At 36.5% G+C, this 15,145-nt stretch overlaps 1 protein-coding gene across 1 annotated transcript in view; it reads left to right on the forward strand.

Moving 5' to 3' along the window:
- SPOCK1 (SPARC (osteonectin), cwcv and kazal like domains proteoglycan 1) overlaps nucleotides 1-15,145 on the forward strand; it is a 286,277-nt gene that overhangs the window by 224,036 nt on the left and 47,096 nt on the right. The gene's annotated exons all lie outside the window — the stretch shown is intronic.

Consider the following 15,145-nt stretch of genomic DNA (forward strand, 5'->3'; position numbering starts at 1 on the left):
ATTTTGAATAAAAATGTTGAATCGTTATAAAAGAAGGCAGAAAAAAATACTTGATGGTTCATCGCTTTGTATGTAAACTAAAAACAAACAAAAAATTATCTGTAGTCTTTAATTTACCCAAGAAGTAATTTAAGGTTGCATTAAGCATATGTTCACTCATATCTATTACATGGACTCTATACACTCATTATTATCCTTATTGTTGTTAATGTTATCATTAGAAGTCAAATATGCATTAAATAGATCCATGTACCTGTGTTTATATATGAAATCGTTTTCAACAACAACAAGCACGTTGCAAATGATTTTACATAAAACTGAAGGTTGGAATCTCAGCAGAAACAGATGTTTCCTCTGCCAGTTCTCCAGTGGGGTCAGTAAGCCTGGTGAGCTAATTCACCCCCTAGGGCTTTTTCAGGGGAGTAAACTGCTTTGGAGTGGCCTTATCCAAAGGCTCCTGCAAAAGAGACCGAGGGAAAGCACAAGTCCTGCAGCAGCAGGACAAGTCACAGCCAGGTTCTGTCTAAGAGCTGCCACCCTGTCACAGTGAAGGCCCTGTGGAAGCGAAAAAGTTGTTGCTTGTGGCTGTGGTTTCTTGAAATGAGGGCATCTGTGCTGGTGAGTGCACCTGTGGCAAAGTGAGTACTGGTCTTGTAAGAAGTGTTGTCAAATCTCTCTCGGGAGGAGGGTTTAGAGTAGGGACAGATGTGGGGCTGCTCTCTGTGTGGGTAGCTCCAACACTGCAGCAGCAGCTAACACAGGGTTTGCTCTGTCATGTCAGGTAACAAAACATGTTTATTTGTCTTGTGTACAACACGTGGAGTGGAAAAGAGATGAAGCTTCCACAATGATCTGTTTGACCCAACATCTCTTCGCTGTTACTCCTCCCCATTATGGACACATTCTGACAGTAGCAGAGAGAGAGACAAAAACAAAACAAGAAGTTCAAACATTTCCTCTGGTCAGTTCAGGCCTTATAGCACCAGCTGAAAGCGCTGGTGAACCTGATGGAGGTGGTCCATATTCCAGAGTCTCCAGCACAGTATCACTGGTTTTCAGATTACGCCTTTATCTGCTTTCTAGAGCAAGCAGCAGTTTTCCAGCTTAGATTTTGAAAATTCAGATTTATTCCATCGTTTGCAAATCACGGACATTTTTTTTGCATAGCTATCAGACTTAGATGAAGTATTTAGATGGCAAGGTTCTGAAATCAATATATAACTGTAATATTGCTTTATGTGGCCTGAATCTTTTGGTTACAGAACACCCACTGATAAATTGCCTTATTCATATTTTGTCTTTCTTGCAGTCCGTCAAAAACATATACTTTTCTTCTCATAAGCTGCTCTCTGTATGCCCTCTTTCTTGCCCTTATCAGAAAGAGTATCAGATTAATAAATCTTCAGTGACATTTTAAGCTTACAATTTCATTCACACAAGAGAAAAAAAGATTCTAATAACCCTTATCTTGATAAATGCAATTTGACAGGGTATACATATTCTGAAACCCAGGCTTTTGTTTTGCTTGACTCAAAACTTTAACTCCAGCCAACAAAGCATTAATTTAATGGATTGGGCGATCTGTGGAGCAACTTTCCTGAAGGCATTTTCAAGAGGCCACACTTGGGCTAACAGTACTCATGCCATTGCCCTGGTGACAGCAGCGAGGACAAGGATATTATTACATGCTTCAGTTCTGCTGTCTGCAGTGTGGCATGAAGAGAGTGCTCTGCCCCCTTGGAGGAGCACAGTCACCTGTGAAATCGTTATGAGGTGTGTATGGAAATATTCAAAACAAGACATTAGTAATCTCCTGCATCACGTGTGTGCAAAAGAGCTGCTTAGGAGTTCAATTATAGTGTCATAAGCAAGACGCTTGTACAGACATGGGAGTGACTGTGTGTGCGTGCATATATGTATATGTGGAAAAAAAAAAAGCAATATAATCTTTTGCTCTATCAACATCTTTTCCTTTCTGGGATTAGGTGCTGAAATCTCATTATTGCCTGTAGTTGTCCCTTGATAACCTGTTTTTGGAGCATGGAGTCACGGCAGCTGGAGATTTGACTGTTTCTGTCTGAGCGACATCCAGCTTCTCATAGGCAGAAAGATTCTGTTCCTGGTGTAGATAGATAGGGATGGAGTATCCACAGGATTCATAAATAATGACATAATTTGCACTGAAGTTTATCACTGTGTTTCATTTGGGGTAACAGGCTGAGGAGCTGCTTCTCTCATAAATTCACAGGAGCTCCAAAAACTCATAGCAAGTTTACTGTCAGCAGTGCAGGATCAGTCACGGCATTTGGCTTTTCTTTTTAGACAGTGGCTTCACTCACCTGCAACCGATCAATTCAAAAATCTTCCCCACACATTCAGTAAGTGAAACAGCAGCAGCACCTGGCCTCATGTTTACAAATTCAGGGAGCCAATGTGAACCACACTGCCAGGGGGCAAACCACCACGGGCTTCATTAGAGAAATGGCAGCAAAATACTTGGTCTTGAGATTCAAATAATCAATAGCAAAGGGGCTTCCTACCTTGATTTATCTTAAATTTTCCTCTGGATCTTTGAACATGCTAATAACACCAGTTAAGACTTCCTTTAACTTATTTCCTCCATCTCCTTCCTACAGACGTTATCTCTTCAGTTGGCCCACTGAGTGTGATGGAGTCTCAAACAATATTTCTGAGTTTGTCAGACTTTTAGCAAAGAGCTCCTAGACATTTCTGTGAGAAACATGAGTTAATTCTAAAGATTGGTGTAATTTTTACCCAGGTATAATTTTAGCAGTATCTGAAGAGGGATTTTGTCTTGTGTGTGTCTGCCCTTTATAGCCTGGATGCCAGACAACTTTCCTCAGGTTTATAGGAGAATTATGAATTCTAATTGCCACGTTAGGTAACGCACTGGATTGGTGTCCCCTGACCTCTCAATCTGGAGCTTCTGATCAGCACTTGAGTTGCTTGGTATTGTAGTGTTTTCACTAGTCTCAACACCACATTGTTCTCTTTTCCTCGTATAGTACTCTGGTATCATTAATATTGCTGAACTGAGTATAAAACACGGTAGATTGATTTCTTATATAAAAATTTCTATAAAAGAACAATGTCGACAGTTGGAACTCTGTTTCTACTCCTTATTTAGTTGCCAGGCTTGTGAAATCCATTCAAATACAGCATAATCTAAAGTAGAAAATGACAGAGAGCTAAACCTCATGCCTCATACAGACGTGTCAGTGGAAAAATACTAAGGAGAATTACAGTGCAAATGCTTCCAGCAAAATGGAAATGCAGCTCTTAGAGCTACTGCATAAACTTTTTTTATGCCTATTATACAACAAGGTTAAATATATGTGCTTGTGAACTTCCAATTTGAAGGCAGTTCACATTAATCTTCACACATTCATTCAATCATATTCAAATATTATTCCATAATAAATTACTTTCAGAAATTAAAAATGTAAAGGAACATTTAATTTCCAGAGTACTGTAATTCTAAATGTCATGACCTTTTTTTATACACTTGTGAATAAAATTGGCAGCAGCATCAAAGAAAAGCAATCTAAGTGTATGTGCTCAGAGGTAACAATTGACTGCAGTATCTGAGTCGTATTCCTTCTCCTCCCTAGGCTCCTTCAAAAACATCTCTGCTTTGAGGATGAAAATCAACACTAATAATCATGTTTAAAATTGGAATTCCTTTTATAATGGTAGCTGGTATTATGGAGATGTTAATAAAATAACACAAATGCTAGCAAAAGAAAACTACACCAGAGTAATTTTTAGTGGCAAATAACAATATAAGTTTTCCACCTTGAAGTCAAATCTTTGAAGAGATGGCATAATCGTGTTCTTTATTTTCATAAAATGGAATTTTAAGTCAGATGTCTTAAAGGTAGAGAACAGGACTCTGTGAGGGTACTAATAGCAGATTTTGGAAAGAAGACAAGCTAATGATTTCTCTCTTTTCTTTCTGAGGTCCATTTAGATTTCTTTGGTTTATCAAAACACTTGATATGCTTCATTATTCACAACAGTAACCCAGCTCTACAATACTCTACCACGTTAGCCACTGATTTCTAACTCAGCTACCCAGAGACAAAGGTTGAGCTGTAATCTGCAGTGGGGTCAGCTGCCCTTTCAGAGCAGATGTGTCCTCTTATCTAATACCACAAGATGAAAAAGGCTATAATTTTTTTTATTTTTTTTTTTTTTTAAGACTTGTAACTGATTCTCAGTGGCACCTGAGAGACAGCACTTATTCAAGACAGTCTTGTCTGTTCATGGTTTTCCAGTACCTCTTTCCAAAAGCTCTGCAATATTAATTAGGGTTCTCATCAAGTGTAACTTCATTTGGCACTAACTGAAGCTTCTAAAACCCCTCCATAAACAAATGGCAGACATCACAGGAGGAACAACCAGTTTTGGTTTTCCAGAACTTACTGGCAAGGAAATTGATTTTTTCTTTCACAGTGTATTCATCAAAAAGGCAACGTTGTGCACCAATATGGCATGTCATGGCAAATGTGAATGCTTGGTTGCAAGAATGTGGTTCTGTCTGCTTCCTCTTCAGGTGTGTGACTCCTGTTCGTTGCATGTGCTAGCAGTGTAGTAGCTCAGGCACGATGGTGATGATTTAACAACATTTCAGGTCTCTTTCTGACTATCCTCTCTTTTTGCATTTTCTAAAAAGTTAAGTGCTATACTCGCAACATACTGATTTTGATTTGTTGCCATTAGCATTGCAGAGTCACTGGAGCACAAACAAATGCAATAATTCAAACTAGGTTTATCCCTATCTGTGCATTAGGTCTTTTTGACCTTGCAGAAATGCCCAAGGCAACTTCTAAGGAAATGCTATTATCTTAATAAGGGAATTGTAAGGTCAATAGGCAGAAGAAAATATATTCAATTATACTGAGTGTTGTTTAAATTTCTAAAGGGAGCCAAGAGAACATTTTTAAGTTACAGAAATAGGTCTTGGCAAGCTCCATCAAGAATCTATCTTGTTTAGGGTACAGTTTAGGATCTGAATCTTAGGATTTACCTAACAGCCCTGTTGGGAGTGCTGAATGAGAAGGTCTAATGTTCCATTCCCCAATAAAAAGAGCACTCAGTGCATGAAGTTCATTCAGAGAAAATCATGATCTTATTTCCCAAATGAGTTGTATCACTTCTTGTGCTGGAATGACTGACAACTAAAAGAAGTCTTAGAACTAAGTCTTTCCTTAGAAATCCAGTTTCAGCAAGTATTTCAATTTAAAATTTCTATTCAGAAGTTTTCATGACTGGAGAGTGCATCATTTTAAAGTTTATGAAGGTGAAGTATGAGTCATGAACATGGTTGAATTGAAATTGGTTCTTGAGTTTGATTTAATAATGCCAGGAATTCTTTCTTTCCGTGTCCTTAGCTTAAAAAAAAAAAAAAAAAAAAAAAAAAAAAAAAAAGAGTACTGATACTGAATTTCTGGTTAGATATTTAAGTGAACTATTTGAGTCTCAAACTCAGGGAATAGTAAAGCAAACACCTGCTAAAATTAAGATTACAGAGAGTTTTGAAACTTTGGTATATCTCATTAACTCTGGGAGGTACTTTTTCTGATTTACAGAGGAGAAATTATATTTACTCAAACCAAAAGGTAGCTTTCAGTGCAGAACAGAGATAAGAATGTTGAATACAGACAGTGATGCATGTTTCTGACACTGATATGCTCCTGTCCTGGACTTCAATAAGGAGTAGGATTAGTTCTAAACTCTTCAGGATATGATTTTTTGCTCCAAAATTTTCTGTATGAATTCTGCAGTTCAGTCTTTTAATTTGTTAACATGATGAAGCAGCCTTACCCAAGTAAATCTGAGTTAGCTAGTATCTGTAAATAATAATTATAATAGTAATTATGACTATTATTTTTACTGTTTGCCTATAAGCTTTCACACAAGGAGATCAGTCTTTATTTTGCCATTCCTAAAGACATGGAAGAATAACTTTTTTCATTTCTCTCATATATTTTCTGTGAGTAGTGAAGTGGCTGCACCCAATTAATATTTGATTAAAAGACAGAGAGAAGCAGACAAGAACTGATATCCTTGTTCTTCATGGATGGCTATTACCATCCCACGCTCCTCTGAGAAGCAAAAGCAAGTAGCTTCAAGACTGAGGCAGCAAAATCAGGTTCTTGCCAAGGTCAGAAGAAAGAGCAAAGTAATGGTGGCTGGGGATATTTTGGTCTGCTACTTATCTCACATGCTTCTTCCATATATGTGCCAGAGAAAAGCAGTAGCTTATGAGGGCAAGGCTGTGCATTCTATGTATCCATATATCATGAGACAACTTGTATTTTTGTAGGAGTGTTTTCTTAGATGGAATGTATATTCTGAGAGCTGAGTGAATAAACTGTTCACTTGCGAAAAAGGAGAAGGAGGACAATTTTTTTGAGAAGGTATTAATGTGAACACGAACATTTTCATGGATTGATATATGAGTAATATATACATGTATTACAGACTTTCTACTATGTCTTTAAAGGAGAATATGTTCTATGAAAAGACTCGTATGCAGAGCTAACCATGGAATAGCTCAGGACAGACCCATTAAAAGCAAGTCATTTTACTGTAGCTCAGAATGATGGTGATGCCCAAACAAGAGGTTTGGTTGACAGGCAACTGGGCCCAGCTATTTGCTGAAGGAAATATTGGTGTGATTCTGTGGTCAATACTTAATAATGTCCACAAATGACAGAGGACTGCAGAGCAAAGGTTGGTAATGCGCAACTCACCACCTTTTTCCACGTGCTCAGTAGGGGTCTTTCTGGTCCATTTTGAAAATTTGATCATCCTGAAGCATTTATAACTAAGCAACAGATGATTCTGGATGGGAAGCTACTGCTATTTAGATCTCTCTGAAATGATATCACTTACATTCCTAGCAAATCATATATCTTCTTTTCATTGATTTCTAGTCTAGCTACATAAAATGAGGTGATCAATAGTAGTTACTGTTCCCCTTCAAATTCAGTGAAATATCTTTAATCAATGTAGTTTAAATTCAAAAACATCCGAAATATTTTAATGACTTTTCTGTATTTCAGAAGTGAGTTGGAAGGAATTGCCATCATGTATAATTAACAAGTCATAATGTAGAACAGTTTCAGGTACTGCAAGAAACTTGCAGATAAACCACTTGAGAAATTTTGTACGTTTATGTTAAACAAGTAGGGAAAATCTTATGTTTTTTAGTAAATAGCTATAGTACCTTAAAGTATGATTCTTCCCTGAAGAAGACAAAGAGTATCTTGAATTATCTAGATCAACTCAGAAACCAGATTACTTTGTAATGCTTCCTATATTTGTAAATATTTCTTTGAAAGCATCAAGAAAATAGAAGGAAAAGGCACTGTATACTCTTGTATGCAAATTATTGCCGTATTTTGTCCTGAAACTAGCTGATATATCTACCTCAAGGTGGAAAGGATTGCCAGCTTTCACAGGTATTCACTGTGAAGATCTCATGTAATGGTCTTCCCTCTCTGTTGATGTAGCTATTAATATTCCTTTCTCTGAAGAAAAGGTAGGGCTTGGTATCTAAATTCTAGAGGTAGCAAAACTCTATTGGAAGAAAAATAAAGAATGCAAAATGCATCCATCAGTACGAAAAAAGACATTAGTCATGCCAGGGAAAAGGGAAATGAGAGAAAGGTACTAGACATTTAAAGTAGAAACATTTTGAATCTATGAATTTTTCTGGGTCTTAGTAAATGATTCTCAGTAATTTCTTTTTGAGAAGCTGCACTTCTTCCTGTAGTGACAGCTAAAAACATACATTTCTGGGCTGTTTGCATTATATAAAATTCAATAAAAGTAAATGACAATTACCAATTCAGAAACCAAATTGTGCTGTGAATTCAGTCTTGTCACTGCAAATGCTTGTACTCAGGAGTTACTGCTTGAGTAAGTACATCTATTGTCTTTGGTGGATGAGGTTGTCTGACTAAATTTGAAGTATTTTTAAGTATTTGTAAGACAAGACCTTTAACTATTTATAGAGTTCATATGGTACTTTTTGTGTTTGCAACTACAACAGACTGTGACCATATAATTAGGCAACACACAATGGGAATTGTAAATTTCACAATTGACAAAGCAATTCTAAATTTCCTTTTCACAAATATGTGAACATTGTATTTTAGGATCTAGGTGTTTAACAGTCATAATGGTATAGTTCAGGTGCTGACACCTTCACACAGAAAGAATATAAAAAGATTGCAAACATCGTATCAAAAGTCACTTGCCAGTTGGAGCAAATACTGTTAGGTTTTTCAAAAACATTTAGTCTGTACATACTGAGGTTTTGAATTATATTTACAAAATATTTATATAACAGAAATTAAATACACTTTTTTTTTCAGACTGCTGCATTTTCCATCATAGCTGTATTCTGCAGGAAAATGGCCTGCCCAAAATGTTTTGTTTTAGGTTTGAAGAGTAAATTCAGGTTAGAACTTTGATAACCTTGGTCATGATGGTCTTGAAGTCTCCAACATAAATTAATGTATGATTTTATAACTGAATCCTTTTCTACCCATCAGGTGATTAAAACTTTACCAAAGTGTATAAATTAAAATATATTTAATAATCCCAGCCAACACATACAAAAAGCTCTTAGGTGTGTATGAAACTTTCTTTGACATGAAGTGGAGAAAGAGTTGTCCCTGGTAGGAGGTGTTTTGTATTTTGGTCTGGCTCTCAGGTTTTGGAGCTCAGCAGAGAATCATTGATCACGCCATACTCCAGACGGATAACAAGTTAGGGATGATACCATCCATTGACTAGCTGTCACTTCTACAGCATGATCTTTTTTGGATTTGATCAAATTACAGTAGGCTCCAAAATGTAACAGACAACTTCTTCTACTTAGAGGTGAAAGTGACAGTAGAACAGCTAGGAGTAAGACAGAAAGGGGGAAAGAGTAGCACAAGAAGCAGTATATTGTTCACTTTGTTCATTTCGGATACTTGCTGAAACAGACGTTGACTCTAGTATCAGCATCACTATCATCAGGATTTGCACTTCTAGTAAATGCATCTCTTTAACAAGGTAATGTGCCAATAGAGTAATGTCGAGCCAGAATTCCTGTCATTTTTTTGAGGTTGAACCAGGACATGAGACACAATTCTTCATCATCGTTAAATAAATAATAATCCCAGACTGCAGTAGAAACCCTGTAAAACTGTGTCATGATGTAATTATATTAAAAACAGTAGCATTTTTAAAAAGCTTCTCAAAGTCTTTAGAAATAAAAATGTTAAGGCTGTGCTACTTCTCTAGCAGTTCTCTGTGACTGAAACAGCCCTTAGCTTTCATAAGCATTTACAGTTATGCTGTTGCCCCAGGCTGATCAGTGGGTATGGGTTTTGCCCCTTGACCAGGAGGGGTCATCGGCTGAAGTAGAAAGGATAAACAAATTGATTTAATAGGTTTCATCCGTACAACCAGCAGCTGTGGACTTGCTTACTTCCATATGAAATTGAATGTGGTCTAAGAAGGCAGGGTCTGCTGTGGCATGGCGGCATGGACAAAGTAACAGAGGAAGGAGTTAGGCCAGAGCTGGAGGAGGCTGCATTGCAAGACATGCTTGGAAGCCTGGGGGAACTGCAAAGCTCAAGGCTCAGCATCCCCATGGCTAGTGTGAACCAGAAAGGAGCTGTTTCTAGTGTGGACCACCCAGTTTGAAGTGTCCGACTCTGCAAACACAAATGTGAACTCCGCACAGTTCCCAAAGGTACTGTAGACAAAACCTGTGTCACTGAACCCACAAATACTTCCAGCTTTCGTATGCAAGGGATAAAAATGCCACTGAGATACATAAGCCCACGTATCACAATAAAAGCACACGTAGACAGCTCAATAGTAATCAGAGTTTCATAAACACTTATTAAACAAAATGTTAAAATGGCTATTGATTTTTTTTTATTATTTTTACTATAAAGAAAAGGTTAGAAAATGACAGTCAGTAAACACTTAGCACCAGCAAGCAACAGTTTTTAGACAAGAAGTAATTTGATTTTGGATTGCCAACAGAAAACTATTGAAGTGACACACTGTGTTAATAGAAACACAGTCTAGGAACAGCAGGTGTTTGTGCACTGATAATGATAATTAGAGCACTAAAATCTCTCTCATCATAAACAAAAACAAATAAATAAGACTGTTTTCTTATAGTTTACTTTTTCTTTTTTTTCGTGGATATTGATTCCGGCAGTTTTGGGAGCATTTCCCTAATATGTAAAGTTTGTAAAATCTCTAGAATCTAGTGTTTATTACTATAGTGTTAGGGTAAAATTTCCCTAGTATGAGGGGGGGGAAAAAAGAACTTTTCAATAAATACAGAAAATACAACTTTTCAGGTTTCAAGTATATCTTGTTTTGTTTTGTCTTCCTTTGGTATCTTAAGAACTAAGTTCCACCTTTGGTTCCTGCAATATAAATCTGGAAAAGTTCTGTCAATTATATTAAACCAGTTGCCTTTGGTAAAGGTATTCCAAGTCTGTAGTGGTATAAATGAATATAGGCTAGAGCCTACTTGATCATTCCTGAGAGTTTGTTACTTTCTGTGCACTTCTCAGCATTGTGTCAAATTAGTTCTGAGGTTTTGTGTTTCTAATTCCCTGTTTGCTAGTGCAAAAGGGAGATGATACGTGAAATATCATCGCTTCATTCCAAATGTATATGGTTACATATTTACAGCTTTTGCTGTCCCACCAGGGGAATCTGTAAATTCTTTTTTCTCTGAAGAATTACTTTTTTTTTTTTTTTTGTGATTCAGTTTAATGGACTGTGTATAAATCAAAAAACAACGTCTTCTGCTTTCTGCTGAAGCAACCGTCTCTCTTTAGAGATGGACTGGAATGAGAAGCAGGATCCACATGAGATTTACTAAATTCTGAATGGTTTGGCTCAAGTCCATCTCTGTTACATGAGTCCATCATCCACAGAGAAAACACAAAAATATTCTGCAACACAAGAAATAAATGTCAATATTAGAAAAGCTTCCAGACAACCAACATGGGATGTTTTTGTCCCAAATGTTAAAAAATACGTGTATATATTCATTACATTTTTGAGGTGCAGGCTCAAACTCTGAAGACTGAAATTGGTCACTCAAAATTGTGGTTTACCATTCCCTATAGGTGTCCAACCTCTCAGGAGATCCTCTTGGGACCAGCTTGGACAGTCAGATCTATATTCAGAGCTGAATTACAAAGTCTTGGTCCTCTGAAAATGTTCAGGCATGCCTTTATAATATTTCTAATTAGTAGTAACGTAAAAAGTGGCTGATCTTATGTCCAATGATCTGTTTAATCTGTATGATGATTTTCCTGCTTAGTTTTAATTACAATTGTTTTATACTGTGTTCTCACTAAATTGAGACATTTCATGACTAATTATTTAAAAGAGCATGTTTACAGAAAATCAATTTAGTTCAATTTATAAAAATATGCTTTATACAATGATATCACTCTTTTCTTGGATTTAGTAAATTATGGTCCTGGCTTCATCTTGCTTGTCTGAAGATAATCTCAGATATCATCTCATCCTATTTCTCGATTTGTTTACAATGACAGCCAGGGCCTGGGGGTTACCAGACACAGGCAAGAGGCAGATTCTTACCGTCTAAATTGCAAGTATGGTCTATAACAGCAAGTATTCACTTGCAATCCTTGTCAGCGGGAAAAATGAAAATTAGGTAAAATGAAGTTATGCCACAGTCATTTCAGGCAGTGAATTGCATGTTGCAAATATCTTGTTGATCCTTCACAATTCAAATTCAGATTTAGGATTTCAGTTCTTGAGAGGGTTGCAAATATTCTTGGAGAATCTAAGATGCAAATAAAGGAGAAAGGATATGATCTTTTGAAAAATTCCCTGAGTATTTTAGTCGGGATGACCAAAATTAGGCTTCAGTTGGGACTGTAAAATGAGAAAAAGCATTTATCTTTGTCTGAACTGTGGTTTGCTAAACAACTTTGGTAGAGGGTTATTGATACGTGTAGTATCTCACTGTGAAAAGGGAATGCTTCAGTATTTCTCAAGCATAATAAACATTTTGTTGATGCAGTTCAGTATTAGGTGTGGTTAAGAAAACAGTTAAGTATAGAAAATGCCTTGTTCTATTCTGTGGTTTTCACAGGGGGGCTTAATTAGCTTCTTGTTATGGTATGTTCAGTCAAAATGAAACCCAAAAACACCAGAAACAACTTATCCCCAGAAGTCACAGTGCCAAGGTGCCAGGACAGTCTGTTTCCTAGTAAGAGCTTAAGGGCCCGAAAACTACTGAAGTCATAGGGAAGCTTCGGAGACCTTGAGTTTTCTTTGTATCAGATCCAATAATTATTTCTAGCTTATCCCATCCAGGGGAAAAAAAAAAAAAAGTGAGAACCTAAAGTTACCAAGTGCAGAGAGATAGACCTGTGTAACATTACAGTCTTCCTTTGTCTGCAGTCCTTTCTTCTTAGCCCAATGAGCCGGAAAATTTTTCGAAGTATCTCATAGATGAAGCATCTTATCTACAAATTACATTGTTGATGGAGAGCAGAAAAATTGTTTGAGGGAAACTGCCAAAAGCGCAAAACTGAACAGTTTTCTGAAGAATACACAGAGCTTCCCTTTCATTTTACATATTAATGCTATCAGTCTGGATATTTTAAGTATATAATCTTTTGTACCAATCTTTACCTTGTACGTTAAAGACTGTTAAATGAAGCTTAAGTAAAAAACACTTTGCTTGGTTTAGTAAAACCACATAAACAAAAGTTCTTAAAAAAAATATAAAGCACAGTTTGTTTTTATTAGCAAATACAATTTTTAAGTGTTTTGATTTTTTGGAATGTATAAGGAGCAAAGACATATGGTAGTTGCTATATAGCATATACAGTAACTTCATTTGAGAATGCTGTTACCCAGAAGGCAATGAATAATTAAAATAGATTTTTCAGTAAAGAAGCAAGTGGGAGGAGGTGCTGTCTGTTCGGTTTATGTTTTTATGAAAAGAAGACAAATTGGTTGCAGAAATACTGGACAGTATTTCATGTTTCTTTGAAAAAGTTCCTTTTTGTATTTTCAATTGCATGTCCTTGAGAACTGGAGCAGTAGAAATGGAAAGAAGTTCATTAGCACAAAGTGTGTAATTATACACTTGGGGTCTAATAATCTGAACATCTGCTTTAATCTTAAGAGCTCTTTGGTTGGAAATGTCTAAGGAAGAAAATGACCTTACTGCATTAGCTGATCACAGAATGACTACAAACAATATGATGTGGCTGTGAGAAGGGCGTGTGTAATCCTCAGATATGTCAGGAGAGGCATTTCCAGAAATATTGGTCATATTTTACAAGAGGTCTGGTAAGATCTTATCTGGAGTCTTTTGTGAACTAGGATGATCAATGTTCATCAGAGATGAGTTCAAGCTGAAATAGGAGAGAGTGATTACTGCTGTGATGGTTGGTGAAATGAATAGTTTATCTTGTAAGGGAACTAAAAAGACCCTGTGTAACATTTCTCATAGGCTAACTGGAACCTTTATTACTAAAGCGTTAACTGAGAATACTGCCAGGAGACAGTTTGGACCATTTAACATAACTTTTCAGACCAGTGCTTACAAACCACAGCCCTGTGCTAACCGACATGGATGAGGATAGAATATCCTCCAGGTCTTTTCAGTCTAGTCCTTACTAACGTATTCCCCAGCAAAGACATTTCACAAACTGCATTTCTATTCACGGTCAGTTCTGAAATACCCGACACTTTGTGTTTTGGGAGGGTTCTTTCATGTTATTATTATTATTGTTGTTTTTATTATTTTATTATTATTTTTCTCTAGCTCAGTTTAGAGCTAAGCCACTCCTATCACTGACTTCTTTGTGCTTGGTACAATAACCAAATAAAAAGTCCCATCTCCCCAAAGTTACAGCACTCTACAGCACTGTTGAAAAGATACATTTACAGCTACTTTAGAGAAGATATTCTCCTGACATAGGTATTTAAATGATAATATAAATATAGCTTTAAGGCAATTCTTTTATTATGCATTAAATCAAAAAGACTGTTTTTGCACATAATTTTATAGATGCTTTTTAGTCATATAGTTAAGGGTGTAAAATGAGTGACGAGTCTGAGGAAGGGGAAGACATCTGCTACTTCTAAGAGATTTGGAAAATGTGAGCTCATGACAGCATTTCACGTTGACGAGGTTCTTCTGTTGCAAAGACAACCTTGCAAATGTCTATCCATCCATGTACCCAGTCTGATTTTTTTCTCTTTCTTGCTGTCTTTTTTAAGATCTGTCTGTAAAACATCGCTAGATTATATTTTTTCATTACCAATACTATCATAGTAAAGGTGATTGAGGAGTTTCTGTTCTTGGGCTGATGTAATTTCCACCACAGTTTTGCAAGGCTGTACAAAGGTGATGTGTAACTGCAGAGTCTCAGGGCACAAGGCATTTGGCTATGTTCTGGTGACAGAGAATTCATAAAGCAGAATTTATGTGGTACTTTATGGAACCAGCTGATTAACTGCAGCCCTCAATAAAGGAAAGATGCTGTGCGCATTTGAAGTATAGGTATAAAAGAGTGACAATAAAGAAGATGCAAGTGAAAACAATATATTAAGCTCCTGAGAAGCGGATTCATTGGCAGGTCTTTGCATTTCAAAAGAAATTGAGAACCTACTGATATGTGGCAGTGCTATTTCACATCGCAGGACAAAGGTATTAAGAACAAGGGTTCAAACACAAACTCCTCCTCCTGACCTTGGGAAAATGGATTACATTAAAGTATCATATGTTTTAAGCAAGTCTGTGTTTGTGTGTTGTGCTCTAAGAACTAGTAAGGGCCACAGGGTGGCTACTGCATTTAACTTACTATAAAGTTATTTTTTTATTTTATGGCAAAGATTTACCAGGCTTCAAATATATATGTGTTTGGTTTGTTGATTAGGGATGATTTTTATCAGCAAGATGGAACAAGGTGTGATTATACTGGTAAATATTTACATCTTAATTTTGTAAATAATCCCTTTGTAACAAGAAATTTTGAAGAAAAAAAAAAAGTGAAGAGTTTGATGTTGCTCAGTATAACATGTTTTC

Source organism: Anas acuta, chromosome 14 (assembly GCF_963932015.1).
Source record: "Anas acuta chromosome 14, bAnaAcu1.1, whole genome shotgun sequence".
In the NCBI taxonomy this organism is placed as follows: Eukaryota; Metazoa; Chordata; class Aves; order Anseriformes; family Anatidae; genus Anas; species Anas acuta.